Raw genomic sequence first — 13,664 nt, 5'->3', positions numbered from 1 at the left:
CCAAGCACACCATCTCCTCCACCTGCTAACCACTTCTTTGCTCACTGCCCAGCAAAACTTTTAGAAGGGCTTTCTGTGCTCTTGCTTTTCCAAGCTCACTTCCCATCTGTCCCCTCCTACTCCACACTGGTGTGTTTTGTACTTATGGTACTGTTTTGACAGATAAAAATGAAAACAGAAGCTCTTTGAGACATGGGCTTCCAAACAATTCCAACCTCCTGATGAAAATCAGTGGATGCTTATTTTAACAAAGGTGTTTGAAAGGTTCGTGCCCTAGTAGAAATTACTGTACAATCATGGAGTGGTCTAACATGACGGAAGGCCAAAGTTGGAACACTTACCCCTTTCTGCTTCTTCTTCATCCCTAATTGCAACTCTCCTTTCTGTTCACAGGCACAGAGAATTCCAATCAGTTCCTCACTTGTTATCAATATCCGCTCCATGTGCCACTTCAATCCAGGGTCATATAACTCTGTGCCCCTTCTGTATCTGGTCAAAGGAGACAGCCCTGCCGCCATGGGTTGTGTGCTCCTTCCCACATCCTCAAATCAATAAACCTGTTACTTTTGTAGTTTTACTTGTCTGTTGTACCAGAATATTCTAACATTATTGTGCCATTGATTCGGATCCCAGCGTGTGTTAGCTCCTGGGAATCACTCCCAGTTTGAGCTACCCTGCCAATGAACGGTCTTCTTTTTCCTGGACTGTTTACTTGCCACTGTGATCCACATGCAACAGCGAGCTTTCTCATTCCTCACAGTTGAGAGTTTTCTGTTTCCATTCCTAAAATTTGCAAGCTTGTGTCAGAAAACCTATGCATTGCCATTCATGAACAGAGGTAGCAGTTTTCACCTGCTTTAGGCCATACAGCCTGAGGCAAAACTGTTACCTTTGTTTCCTGAGAACTCGCCTCTCACTTTTGGTGATGCACTCTTTGGTGACTGCAGGGGAGAACCCTAATGGGTGTTGGGACTTTCCCTGTCATGCTTTTAAAACAGATGAAGACTTCTTTTGATAGGTGTGATTCAGGACAGGTTGTACATTCCTTGTAGGAGAGCTAAAGTTCTTATGTCCTGAAGCAAATTTGTTCTCTCAGCTCGCCTATAATTTGGTTATGGGGACCATTGCCTATCTCCCAAAACACACTTCTGAGGTGCATGGTTCATAAGCTTGGTGCTCTTGGCCTGGAAAAGACTATAAAAATCAAAAAAGCAGATATTTTATTTACACTTTTGTCATAATGGTGGCAAGTTGGCAGAAATCCTTTATTTTTAGGCCTTTTTCACTTCGAGGATGTGTCTTTCTCTCACTCTGTCTTGAATGATGGCCCAAATACTTCTGGCTTGCTCTTCTCCACCAGGAACTCTCCCTTCCTCCCCACTAGACCCTTTAGATGATCCATCCCCAGTCTTACAGCTCCTCCCTGTTTCTCCAAGACCAAATCCTGCAGCTTTCTCAGCCAGAGATTTCTGTGCCCCCTGTGCCATCCTCCTCCATTTCCTCACTCCCAGTGGCCTTTAATCCTGCCCTTAGTTTCTCTCTCCAGTCTCAGATTTCCTGATCCCCTCCACCTGAGCCATTTGTTCCACTGAATGGCTATTCTTCTTTGTCCCCTGCTCCTGCATTGCCATTCTCCCCACTGGCTCACCATACTTGGTTTTGTGCATTTCAGCCACCTAGCAGGCCACGTGGCATTTGACCGCCAATTTGTGATCCCATACCACATGTTCTCCAGCATCCATCTTACTGTAGTTCACATGGAGGACAGCCGCCATCTTGCAGCCCTCTGCCAACTGAGAGTGTGCTGCTATCTTGCAACAGGTCACAGGGTAAATAGCCACCATCTGTGGTCCCTTGTCATGAGACGAGCAACAGTTATCTAATTGTGGGTCTCATGGTTATTGTACTCTATTTAAAGAACAGGGCCCCATGATGAAAAACGGGGCAAGACCCCAAGATGACAAACGGGGCAAGACATCTTTTTTAAAAGAAGCGCTTTTATTTTAGCTGGCCCAGCGACACAGTGCAGATGGAATTTGCAAAGCTGTGCAACTGAGTTAGAGTTTTGACTGATTTTTATAGTTCATTTATGATTAGCTCATTGATCATTAAGTACATAGTGATGAGAAACAGAAATAAGGGGAGGCCTTTGTTCCCCTTTGCTTGAGGGCAGAGGCATTTCACAGTGGGTGGTTAGCCAATTCATAGCCCTTGGTCTGCCAATTCCAGGAACATTTGTCTCTCATAAAGGGAACAATGGTTGACATAGCATCATTTGTCTCTTACAAGGGTAACAAAAGTTGACATTGCACACAGGTCACTAAGGTGGGGGGGATGACGCATTACAGAACAGCAGAACGAGGCGGTCAGTTAATTTATAACTATGTGGTTGGTGCTTGGTTACTAGGGTAATGAGCTCAGTACAGAATGACAATATTACTAATAACTACCCTTTTAAGTAACTATTTTTGTTAATTATCTTTTAATCAATTATTTTAATTTTTAGCATCTTAGTATAACAATGGTAATCTGTCACCATCTTGTATTTCTCTGTCACATGGTGACTAGTGGCCATTTGTGGTTTTTGCCCACAGATGCCTGCTGGGCAATTGGCTGCTCAGTGGCCATCTACACCTCTCACTCCACAGCCTTCTCAGCCTCAAGCCCTATTCCTGTTTCAACAACAGGCTGATCCTAAGGGACTAGTTCATATTCATGTTCGTTTTTCCCCTTGCTGGCCTATCTCAGAGTAACCGTAAATTTGGTTCCTTTTCTGCTATTCTTACTTCAAAAGATCTCTGTTAATTAATCTACAAAAAGGTTCACACTAGTGTATTTATTATAGTTCAAATTGGCCAAATATATTTGAGTGCACTCTGACTTTGTAAGATGTTTGTCAGTCTATATATCTGTGTCTGTTTGTCCAGTCTGTTTACAGATCATCTGTCCATGTTTGGGTTAAGATAAAAATGCCTGCTATCTACTGAGGACCACTAGTTAAAAGCTCTGCAGAGTATCTCTCATTGCCATTCTATGACTTCAACCCCCTTCAGCTTTAAGAAGCCAGAACGTTTATCACCCATTATCCCTCATGGCACTTTGGGTTCCTTCTTAATAGGAGAAATGCTACAGTCAGCTAAGTCAGTTGAACCTTTTATAGGCAGTCAAACAGGGCTAAGTCCTCAAAGGAGCCAGCACACAGCACCAGAGGTTTTGTGAGTGGAGGGGAGACAGATACCTCCTGCTGTGGGCCAGATCCGAAGACAAAAGGCTAAACTTGGCCCTCAAACCCCACAGAGAGACCGTCTTAATATGGTTTTTTGTGTTTTCAACAATAGAGAAAAAATAACAATCTGATCTTTTAGCAGTGACACTTGGAGCTCTAAGACAGGTAAACCAAGACAAGGTGAAGCTGCCTGAGCCCCTCCTGGACCATGCTTCAGGTGCAACAATAAGGATGCTGGGCAAGAGAATGCCCCTTCTGCAATCTCAGTTGGAAGAGAGACTGTCATAGCTGTCAGTAGTGGGTAAGCCATCCTCTAAATCCTTGCCCTCACAAGAGATCTTGTCACCACTGCATTCATCACTGGTAATCTACTTGGACTTGCTGCTGTGGATTGATGGGACTTGGAGCTCAGCTCACAGCCCCCATAAGGTATCATTCTCTGAGCCCAAGTCTCACTGGAGGTCTCAGGTAAATCATTCTTTGTACTTGTAGACACAGAGGACATATACAATATTCTTCCTGAGGTTTCAGGCCTCAGTCTCTGTAGTGGGTGTTGATGGCCAACCTACACAACCTCTACAGGCAGGGCCTATTCCATGCAGGTTCCAGACTCTCTTATTTACACCTAGCTTTCTAATTATTTCCAACATATCCCACACCCCTTTTTTGTGAAGATCGTCTTCAAAATCTTAACTTCTCCTTTACCTTCTCCCTCCCCACAGCTCTATCCTCCAAAGACCCTCACAATGTGCTGCAAAGCCATCCCCTTCTCTTCCTTTTTCTCTGGTCAATCCCATAGTTTGCTATACCTCCAACCCACCCTGCCATTCTATCCATGCCATGCCTATTTTAATTTGTCTCAGGGATCCTTCAATTTTTCCTAGCATTCCCAATATGCTAGAGCTCCTAAACATTTATGAGGACTTAAACTTATAATCAAACATCCTTTAGACAATGGTTTTCTTAAACCTACCCATTCACACTATAATACTCTCATTCTCCTTACGCAAGCCTAGTGGGTTCTATCATCTGGTACAAGACCTTAGGGTAATTGGTGATGCTGTTACCCCAGTTTACCCAATACTGCCAAACCCTTGTACTATGTTCTCTCATATCTCTCCCTCCACCACTGACTTCATAGTCCTAGACCTTAAAGATTCCTTTTTTTAAAAACCATTCCTCTTACATCCTAATTGTCAGGATTTCTTTATGTTTATGTAGACTGACCAGACACTCTCAGATCTCAATCACTTATACCTGTCATGTCTATATTAGAACCTCTCCACAGGGAAACATACCACCCCCTTCCTTTCTTATTCATCAGTTTCACAGACACACCCCTGGTCAAAACTGGCAGGAAGATTATACACACATGCTTCACCACAAAATTCTCAAATATCTTTTCACCTTTGTTTGTACTTTTGCAGGATACATAAAAGCCTTTCCTACAAGCAGGGAGACTGCTGATGTAGTTATTAAAAGCCATTACAAAAATCATTCCAAGGTTTTGTCTACCTCAGAGTATCTGGTCAGATAATGGTCTAGCCTTTTTCCCTCGGATCTCTCCACAGGACTACAATTAAAATGGACTGGCCCTTACCTGGTGTTGCTTGGAACTTCAGCAATAGTCAAGGTTGCTGGACCTGGTTGCTGGTTGCCATCCTGGTACCACATTACTGAAGCTAAGCAATGCCCTCTTAACCCCAACTCCCCTGACTCTAAACATTCTGAGAGGTCATCTCGTCTCCTATCTCCCATCTACACCTCACCAAGGCCCCACAGCCACACTTTTCAGGCTAGGTCCTATTTTTTTTTTATCCTATTTGGTTCCTGCTCCCTTACATTCTATTAGTTAATTTTTTCACTGTAACTATCTTAGTTCTCTCTGCCCTCAGTGGTTTAGTTAAACATGAGACTTCTGTAGGTCTAAGATTTTTGTGTCACTTATACTGACACAGCCACAGCCACAGCCCTCCCCATCCCATCCTATAATTTCTCAAATATCATTCAACTGTCAGGCCTTATATTTCTCAGGTTTCTTATTCTTTCCAGTTCAACTCCAGGAGCAGGGACCAGTCCTACCTACACTTTTAACTTTTACCTTTTCAGATTGGGGAATAATTACCTCTTGGAACTCTATGCCTCCCAACTCCATACTTATTTTTCAGAATCTTCCTCACCATGGCCCTGATGGAATGATGCATTTGGATCAAGGGCACTTTTCCTTCTACCTTTCCTGGGTCCTTTAATTATGAGAGTGATCTCCCTCCTCATAGTAGTTTTGTGTTTTTTACTTCTCCAATCTAGGATGTCAGTGTTCACCAATGATTAATTCCTTGTCCTCACTGGAACACCTGATGCCAGCTTCTATATGGGCATCAATTGTGATATGGGCAACCCCAGTCTTGAAAAAAACGCTGCTGTCCAGCAGGAAGTATACAAGACAGTCTTCATTTTTTTCCTAATAACACAAAGAGGGGAATGAAAGGTTCTTGCCCTAGTATAAATTACTGTACAGTTATGGCAGTGGTCTAACATGGTGGAAGGCCAAAGTGGGAACACATCACTTTCTACTTCTTCTTCATCCCTAATTGCAATTCTCCTTCCTGATTACATGCACAGAGAATTCCAATCATTTTGTCACACATCATCAATATCTACCCCATGCACCACTTCAATCCGAGGTCATATCATCTTTTGCCTCTCTGTATCTGGTCAAAGGACACAGCCCAGCTGCCGTAGGTTGTGTGCTCTTTCCTATGTCCTCAACTCAATAAACCTGTTCATTTCACACTTTTATTTCTCTATTATTTTAGAACACTCTAAAAGTTTTAGAGTTTGTGTGATACTGATTATTGGTAAACCAAGAACCAGGAAGTATTCTGCAGTGCAAGTGTTGAATATTCTGGTTCTGGGTTATACTGCTGTTTTTAACACTGTCAATGGCTCCTGGCTCAGCAGACAGCTTCACCCAATTCACCTGTATGACATTCCACAAAACCATCTTGATAATATTGCCAATGGCCTCCTGGTTGCCAAATCTAGGGGGCAGTGATCAGAACTCACACTGACCTATTAAACATGGCTCATTGTTCCCTTTCCCTTGAAACCTCTGTCCCATGAACCAATAGTCTCCTGAGTTTCTTCATAGCTCTTTGGCTACTCCCTCATGGTGTGCTTTGTGGTTCTTCACCTTTACCACATTAAATGGTTAAGCCTCCCCACACCCAGTCCTTGGGGCTTCTCTCTACTCTCCACATCCATTCTCTTTGAGACTCATTTAATCTCACTATCCTATCTACACAGCAAAGACTTCTGAATATGCATTCAGCTATGATTTCTTCTTGGCCCCTATTCCTCACATCTGGGTGACTACTACCTCCATCACAGCAAAATGAAAATTGAGTCTGATTTCTTCCATTGCCCATACCTATTTCTCTTCTACTCTTCATCAACCAGGAAAGGGCAACCCTACTGGTGCAGTTGCTTGTGCCAAAATCAGAGCCACACTATTGTTTCCATTCCTCTCCATCCACATCTATTAGTCACCATGTCATGATGGTTCTTCTAAGTTGATCCTTTATATAAACTTAGATCTAAGGTGCATTATATGTGTTAGTTAGCTTCCCATCCCTATAACAAAATACTTGAAGTAATTAACTTATCCCACTTCATGTTTGACTTCATTGCTTTTGGACCTGTGACAAGATAGAATATCACCATAGGAGCATGGAGCAGATAAAAATCCCTCATCTCGTGGCCAGAAAGCAAAAGAAGTAAAGAGAAAGGGGCTGAGGTTACACACTACCCTTCAAGGGCACAGCACCAAAGAACTAATGTCTTCCTCCTGAGCCTTATCTCTTAAAGGCTATATCACCTCCTATGTCATCATCTTGGGGACCAAGTCATTTTAATATCCAGACCTATGGGGAGACACATATTGAGATCATAGCATCAAAAATTCAGAAAAATCACAAATGCAAAGAATCATGTTTTTTTCAAAGAGTGAACACACTCATGCTGCCATCTCTCTGCTCAAGGAGCAGAACATCACCAGTTCTCCTCACACTAATGCCAGTCTCAGATACTCCATGCAGTTCACTGCCATTCTCAATTGCTTTTAAACTTTATAAAAAGGAATATAATACATACTATTTTGAGACTGTGTTATTTGGCTGTGTTATTTGAAACTGTGTTAAAAGGTTATACTTTTGAGAGTCATCCACATCACATGGAACTATAGTGTTGTTCTCCTGTAGGATATGATTTCATGGTGCAGATGTGCTACCATTTATCCATTTTATTCCAGAGAAGGAATTGTTGTTTTTGATTTGTTTGGTTTTTAAAGTGGATAAAACCCAGGGAAAATAAAACAAAACAAAAACAATCAAAACAAAACAGTGTAAACAACACAGGGCTTCAAAGCAATACAATCTCAACAATAGTTACCATAATGCCTCTTGCTGTTGCCAAAATAGCTGCAGATACCTTCAGACATAGTAAAAATCAAACAGAACAGAACAGAATAGAATCAAGAAAAACAAAATAATGAGTTCAATAAAAGACTTCAAAGCAAGACAACAGTAAATCCAAAATGGCTACCATAATATATCTTTTTCCTGTTGAAACAGCTGCTCCTGATATCAGATATGTCAAAATCAAACAAAACAAGACAGAATAAAACCAAATCCAACAAAACAATGAAAATGATACAGGACTTCGACACAAGGTAATAGGGAATTAACAATGGCTACCACCCTCTGAAGGAGATCCTCCCTAGATGCCACACTATGTACCCCTATCCTCTGAATAGATGATCAGACCACTGGCCCTAGACCTGCAAGGTCAGTGGGACACCAAAACGCCCCAAGCATCAAATTTCATTTCACTTCAATTGCTGTCATCACAGCCCATGTTTCTCCGAATCAGCTGGTTGCTTCAGAGGGGTGGGGGGACTTGGCTCTTTTTGTTTAACACCCCGTACTCTGGAAAGGGCTGGAGTCTGGCTGTCCCCTAGCTAACAGCGGTCTGTACATGGTGCTGGTTTGCAGGGAGGGCTTGCGTCTTGGTGAATTCTTGTTCTCTACTCCTCGAAGTCCGCAAATGGTGCTGACTCACAGGGAAAAGCTTGGGTCTGGTTATCCCCCAATGGTGATGACCTATGCATGTTACCTGTTCCCTGTACATATTTTCTAATGTGAGGTTTCTTAGTTCTTTTTCATCACTACTCCCCTACTGTATCATTCACTCTGCTCTCCAATTATCTCGCTCACATTTTATGTGTTTATTTCTTGTTGTGCCACTTTCTACCCCAACATTGCCTGCAAAATACTTTGAGTTCCCCCATGATCTTGCCTGTCTTATTTACTGGCTCTATTCCCTAGAATGGTGTTTGACACGTAGCAGATAACCAAAAACCAAAACAGAGCAACAACAAAAACACCAAACCTTAGAACTGTTGATTGGATGATGTATTCAGACAAGAATGTGAAGGGGCCACTGGGAAGAAAAGCTGTATCACTGTAAGAAACGGGATAAGAAGGAATGGGCTAGCATAGACTTCAAGTTTGTACAAGCTTAGTTTTACAACACAACAAAATACAGATAGTTAGGTGGAAGGAGGTGAAGGGAGATGAGAGAGTTAGGAATGTAAGCTTGAGAGCTATCCCTAGCTTGATGAATGTATTTATTTATCCACCAGTCATCTAGCAACACATCTGTCTCTTTATACATCTGCCCATGCATCTATGCGTTCATTCATTGGTTCATCCCATAAGCTGCCAAGTGAATTATGAGCTGAGCCCTAGAAACTGTGGATAAAGTGGGCAATAGACAATCTGTGCCCTCAAAGGCTGCATGTCTGGAGAGAATTGGAGCATAATGAACATAAATGTAGATCAGATTCTACTAAGTACTACTACCAAGGAGCCATAAGTGCCTTATACAGTTAATTATTGAAAATATGTGAGCGAAAACAGAAAATATAGTATTGGGTCAAGGTGAGAATTAAGGAACACTGGACAGGAAGAACTGATGAGCAAAGAAAGAAGTGGGTTGGGGCAATAACAAGAAAACCAGGGGAGAAATTGTAGGAAAAATTGGGACTTTAGAGTTGATGATAGCCTTATTTCTTATGAGAAGAGAAACTTTGGAAAAATGATTTTTTTTATCCTCTCTTAACCTCTCTGGAAAATAGAGATATGAACATTGAGCTCATAGCAAGCTTATGGAGGAAGCTCTGCCTGATGCATAGTGGGGACTCACTAGTGGCAGTGGGGTGGTAGTGGTGATAATATTAATGGTGATGCTGCTCCTGCCACTGCTGCTGCTGAGCGGGTGATAGCAGTGGTGATGATGGTTGTAGTAACGGTGATGGTGGTGGTGGCTGTGGTAATGACAGTAATGGTGATGATGATTATGATGATGACAATGGCAATGATGGTGTTGATGGTAATGGCAGTGATGGCAGAAGTGTTGATGAACATGGTGATGGTGGTGATGCTCATGAGGGTGGGGAGTGGAAGGTATTCTGGAGACCCTGCTCCTGACTGTTGATCAGGAAGCTCTTTTTCATGGCTATGAGAACAGTGCATGAAGTTTTGGTGGAGAAAACAGTAGGCCAAGTTTGTTTCAAGAGAAACTGGACACCAGCCACTCACTTTCTGTACAGAAACTACATTAGCTGCAATCCATTAAACTGCTTCATGACTCATGATCTTTCACAAGCATTCAAGTTATTATATGTATTTTTTTCTGTTTGAAAAGCATGCTGTTTCTTTCACAGAGCTTAAATAGTAGGTTCAAGTGTAATGTCAAAGGAAGTAGTTTTTGTTTCTTTTTAAAAAAGTTTTTAAAATTTTATTTAAAGCAAAACTAAACAAACAGAAAATGGGTAGAAATAATACATAAGTTCAAAGAAAAAATAAACAATAAGAAATCACTAGTTGATGTTCACATACAGTCCTCTTAGAAATATTTGTTCAAGATACAAAAGTGGAACATATAAAGTTCAACAGCATTCAAACAGCAAGACTGCAAATAGTTCTGTCTAGCTGTCCAACAAAAACTTAGTAATTTTGTTATCGATCCTATACACTTAAACATACATGCAGTTATACATAATCTTCACTTATGTTGATATTAAACAAACTGAAGCCTGTCTTTCCAATCTATCCACAAATACTGGTCTACTTGCCCCTATTACTGTCTGGTTCTCTGTTACATAGAGCATTGTTTTCTTATATTTAATTTTCAGTCCATATACTCTTTTTCATTTTAATTATATTTCCTAAAAATAGCATCTTGGTGGACCCTACCTCCTGATCTACTCTATGTGTGGTTCTTTTTTAATTTAGTGAATCAAGGCCATCTATATTAGAGATTATAACCAATCTTCTCTGCTTCATTTCTGTTATGTCTTTTTTTGCCATCCATTGTCTGCTTCTCTTCTTCATTCTGCTTTCTGCTCCATTCATTGAGGCTTCTCTGCCACTATTCCTGGAATCCTAGTACTTCTCTCTCTCTCTAGCATGCCCTGCAATATTCTCTGTAGAGTTGGATTGGTGGTCTCAAATTTCCCAGGTTGTTCTGTCTTGGAAACATCTTGTTTCTCCATTAATTTATAGAGACAGATTTTCAGGGTATATCAATCTGGGCTGGAGGTTATTTTCTTTTAGGGCTTGGAATATTTCACTCTAGGCTTTTCTTGACTTGATGGTTTGTGTTGAGAAGTCTGACATTCTGATGGGCCTTGCTTTATCGGTGATCTGTTTCTTGTCTCTAACAGCTTTTAATATTCTGTTCTTAAATTGAGTTTCTATGATCTTGATTATTATATGCCTGCATGTGGCTCTGTTTTGGTTGTAGGTGGCTGGAGTTCTGTATGCCTCATACATCAGAATGTCATTTCCTTTTCCTATGTTTGGGAAGTTTTCCTTAATTATTTCTGGGAATAGCCTTTGTAATTCCTTTGTTTGTACCCCTGTTTCTTCATTCACATTCTTTATTCTCAAGTTATAGATCTTCTGGTCATTTTCTAGCCTTTGTATTGTTACTGCTTGTTTCCTTGTTATTTTAAAAAAGATTTTCCTTTCATAATCCCACATTGAAAACCAGTCCTCCAGTTTGGATAATCTATCCTTAGTTTCTTTCAAGCAGTTTTGCCATCTTTCCATAGAGTTTTTAATTTGCTGGTAATCTCTTTGAACCTGCTTCATGCATTCTATACTTTCTTTATATTCTTAATCAAATGGTTCTCTCCTTTGTTTGAGTTCCTCCCTTCTTCCATCTGTGTTTTCTTGAGGGGTGCTTAGCATCTCTTTTATTAATCTTATATCTTGCTTTACTTGGATAAATATTTCCCTTTTGAACTTGTCTATGAGGTCCCGAAGATATCTCTTTATGGTAATTGGTGCCATATCTGATATTGCATGTTTTCTGACCTCATTCCTGTTTGTATTTACCTGTCCTGGGTCAATGTTCTCAGGGCTGGGGTTTGGGGACTTTTTGTTGTTGATACCTCTTCCCATCTTTTTGTTTCTTCCAGGAGCCCCAGTTTTTTTCTTTGTTGGTTACAGTTCTTCTGAAGCACACTGGCTAGGTGACCCTTCCCACTGCAGTGTGCTAGTGAGTTGTAAACAGGGGCAGTGTATGCTGGCCCCTCCCATCTGGGTCACTGCTGAGGCCTTCACTGTTAGTGTGCACCACTGCCATAGGGAATTAATTTTGGATAACCTATTGGGTCTCTGCCAGGTTGTGTGACCCAGGCCAAGCTCACTCCACCAGTCTCGTTCAGGAAGGGAACAACTGACTAAAGTCACTGCTGCCCTTTATTCCTGCCAGTCCCAGAATGTCTGTTGGAGCCCTCTTCTCTGTGGAATGGTTTTAATCCCATCACTCTGCACAGGTTGATGCAGATTCCCTGCTAGCTCAGCTCTCCATTTGGCTCCCCGACCCCCAACCTCAGTGTGACTGTGTTTCCAGTGAGTCAAAGCAGCAGGATTTCAGACAGCTCAGTAAGTCACCACTGTGCAAGTTCAGGCCCTGCAGCAGAAGCACTGAACCTTTAGCTGTTCCAATAGTACCAGGACTGTACCAGGAATAGTTCCAGGACTGTATGTTTGATTGATTTTTCTCACCTTAGTTTCTTCTTGGGACAGGAGAATTCATCTCCCTCTATTTGGGACTCCACATGCTGTATTATGTTGAATTCTAAGTTGACTATCTCAGGGAGCTTCTATAGCCTACTGTTATCTATCCACCATTTTGCCCCTCCCCCAGGAGGTAGTTTTTCATTAGTCAACTTGCACTTGATAAATATGGGGGATTGTGGTTTGGAACCTGGGCAAAAGCATTCTACCTTCTGTACCTCTGCAGAAGGACAGAGCACTGTAGATTCTAGGGATAGGAAGTGGGGAGCAGAGACTGTAGGAGTAAAAAGAAACATTCCTATCAGGCAGGTCAGAGTGGCAATGTCATTTTAATATCACCTGCCTAAAGCACCCAGAGTTGTGCCCAGCATGCATCAATTATGAGACCATCCTTTCTCACATAGGACTCATCTCCCAGGTTCCTTGACAGCTAGGAATACTGCAAAATGGAAGGATGACAGGACACAGTTGGCTAACCTCAGTGACCAACAAGAGTTTTGGGTCAGAAATCACTGGATTGGAGGAAACTTCTCATTATCAAGCACCTACAGATGGCCAGGCCTCATGCTAGTGGTTTCATATCTGATCACTGTAGCAACCCATCAATTAGTATAATTTGTTTCATTTTGTAGAACAAGTTAGTGTTTAGATGGGGCAAGTAACTTTTGCCAAATTGCAGAATTAACTCATAGATGAGCCAGCACATAGCTTCAGGTCTTTCTGACCTCAATGCTTCCAACTCACCCATCTCTAATTCCATTGTGTAGGTATGGGGGTTGCTGGTGATTTAATTAGACTGTGATCAAAATTGTAGAGTGTGAGAACAATGGATCTGAACTTTCTCTACTCTGCTCAGGGCCATAAAATTACTGGAGGAGCCAAACTTCAAAAGAGCTGAATCTGAGCCAGCGTTCCATGCATGGAAAGGGATAGTGTCAAAGTGAGCAAGAAGGTGGGGTTGGGGACAGCAGGCGGGGTCAAGGTGGGAGCTGGAATGTATAAAATTTTCTAGATCCCCTTATAGCAGGGATCTCCTGCCAAACCCAAACCTCTGTCCCCTTTTTGCTCCTCTCCAGTAGCACTACAGCACAGCAGGTGTGGCCTTGGTGCCTGTTGACATTAGACAATACAACCCTTCCCTCTCAGCCACCCAGTTGGTGTCACTCAACTCTAAGCTGTTTGGTGGCCCAGGCCTCCTTGCAGAGACCCAAAAATTTTTAATAGTTTCATGTCTTAGGGTTCAGGAGCTTCTTAAGAAATTATACCAATATTTAAGCTTTTGAAGAACA

This window comes from Cavia porcellus, unplaced genomic scaffold (genome assembly GCF_034190915.1).
Source record: "Cavia porcellus strain 051 isolate PalLab524CR breed Dunkin Hartley unplaced genomic scaffold, mCavPor4.1 scaffold_9, whole genome shotgun sequence".
Classification (NCBI taxonomy): domain Eukaryota; kingdom Metazoa; phylum Chordata; class Mammalia; order Rodentia; family Caviidae; genus Cavia; species Cavia porcellus.
The sequence above is the reverse complement of the archived record's forward strand: the minus strand, read 5'-3'. Positions refer to the sequence as shown.